The sequence below is a fragment of the Alligator sinensis genome, unplaced genomic scaffold (genome assembly GCF_000455745.1).
Source record: "Alligator sinensis unplaced genomic scaffold, ASM45574v1 scaffold683_1, whole genome shotgun sequence".
In the NCBI taxonomy this organism is placed as follows: Eukaryota; Metazoa; Chordata; order Crocodylia; family Alligatoridae; genus Alligator; species Alligator sinensis.
The window spans coordinates 92576-94587 of record NW_005843242.1 but is presented as its reverse complement, the minus strand read 5'-3'; the positions used below and the strand labels follow the sequence as shown (position 1 = coordinate 94587).

Below are 2012 nucleotides of genomic sequence, written 5' to 3'. Positions count from 1 at the left end.
CGCGGGTCGGCCCGTCCTTCCTGAGCACGTGGCCGGCACGAGGCGGTGCCAAGATCGCAGAGGATGAGGCCGTAAGGGCAGTACAGAGCGCCGGGGTGAGGGACTCACGTCGTGGGGGAGGGCCGGGGCCAGGAGGGCGCATGACCACGTTGCTAGCTGACCGGGGTGTTCACCGTCCCCGCCCGGGGCGAGTTGGGGAAGGGGAGGGAGGGAGGGGGTCGCGAGGCCGGGCGAGAGAGACGATGGGTACGAGCAGACCCGGACCAGAAGCCCACGGGGGGGGCAGGGCCGGTTGCACAAAGGACGCGACTGGGTCCAAGCAGTCCTGTCGCGTGGAGGGTCCGCGGTTGACAAACGGCTCTCGGAGTCCATCGGGGCGGGGGTTCAGGCGGTCGCCTCTGGGTCCGGTCGGTGGCGGTCGGTCTGGTGGGGCCGGTGTGCTGGCGCTGGCCCGTGATGTGCCCCACGTAGCTGTTGCAGGACCGGCGGATGGCGTCGGGCACCGTGAGGCCCTGCATCAGCTTGGCGTAGCGGCGGGAGACGTGGCAGGCACGCAGGACGCTCTCGTTGCTGGGCTCCAGGCACTCCCAGGACAAGCGCATCCACCGTCACGTCGTGGCCGCGGTTCCTCAGGGTGTCGGACAGTGGGGCGCGCTTCTGCTTGTGAGCCCGGGCGTCAGTGAAGGCTTGGCACCGGTCCTCAAAGGGGATGGTCACGTCCACAGTCATGATCTTGGCCTCCTCGTTGGTGATCTCTCGCAGCCTGGGACAGCGCAGTTCATGGAGATCTCCCCCGCTGTGGCAGGGATGGCCTTCACCAGGCAGTCCTGGACAGCGTTGTGGCGAGGCTGCCAGGCCCTGGCGTGCGGCTTGCAAGGGGAGGGTCTCCGCCTTGTAGCCGCCCCGCCAGCACCTCTTGTCCCGGTGGCCGTATCAGATGGTCCCATTCAGAGGCACGCAGTTGAGGCAGGCGGGGTGGAGGAAGCGCCAGTCCACGAAGCGCGTGAAGCTCCCGCTGGGCATGAAGTGGTTCTGGAGTCCCACCTCAGGGTGACGTCAAAGACCTTGCCCTAGTCAGGTTTGGCCCTGAGGTCGCCCACATACTTGTTGCGGACGGTGTTCTTCAGGAACCGTTCCAGGAAGCTCCTCATGCGGGGTGACGCGGTTGTCGTGCAGGACTGGCAGCAGCGAGACTCCCAGCTCCCGGCGCTCCTCAGTCTAGGTCCACGCGCAGCCGGTGCGCTTCCTGGGGCAGCGCGTGGCACTGCGGGCTTGGCTCCACAGCAAGGAGAAGTCCTCGCTGTCTGCTGAAGTCGCCCTCCAGCGAGCCGCTGAGGAAGGTGGTTCGGTCATGTCCGGTGGGTTGCCGTGCGATCCTTGAGGGCGCTGGTGGCGATGATGCTTACTGTCGGGTCCGGGCATTTTATCCAGGTCCCCCGGCTCTTTACTGGGCCCTGGACTTCACCCCCTTGTGAAACCTGGCTTAAAGCTCTCTTCACTAGGTTAGCAAGCCTGTACGCAAAGATGCTCTTCCCTGGCTTTGTGAGGTGGATGCCCTCTCTCTTCCTAGCAGACCCCCTGCGGAGCACCGCCCCAGGGTTGAAGTAGCCGCAGCCCTGCCAGCAATGCTCTCGACGCAGCCGCATGTTCTCTCTGGGATGCGTCTGCGTTCAGCTGGGCCTTTAGCCTCGACTGGAAGGATTGAGGAGAACCACCTGGGCACCCGTCCCCTTCACCCTTGTGCCCAAAACCATGTAGTCCCTTTTTGATCTGCCCAAGGTTGTCCCTGGCAGTATCATTGCTGTCAACATAGATGAGCAGCATGGGATGGTAATCAGGGGGCCAGATGAGTCTGAACAGCCTTTTTGTGATGTCTCAGATGTGGGCTCCTGGCAGGCAGCGGCCTCCACAGCCAGAGGTCAGGCCGACAGATGGATGTTTCCGTGCCCTGCAGGAGGGAGTTGCTAACCGTCACCCCCATTGCTTCCTCTTGGTAGCGGTCTCAATCCTCT

General features: G+C 64.3%; 1 protein-coding gene across 1 annotated transcript in view; it reads left to right on the top strand.

Annotated features, from left to right (window-relative positions):
* The first annotated feature begins 18 nt into the window (after positions 1-18).
* The window catches only part of ALDH18A1 (aldehyde dehydrogenase 18 family member A1), a 41526-nt gene continuing 39532 nt past the window's right edge, over positions 19-2012 (top strand). Inside the window, exon 1 of the mRNA XM_025194552.1 lies at positions 19-95. The gene's annotated coding sequence lies outside the window, so the exon portion shown is untranslated. The remainder of the gene's footprint in view (positions 96-2012) is intronic.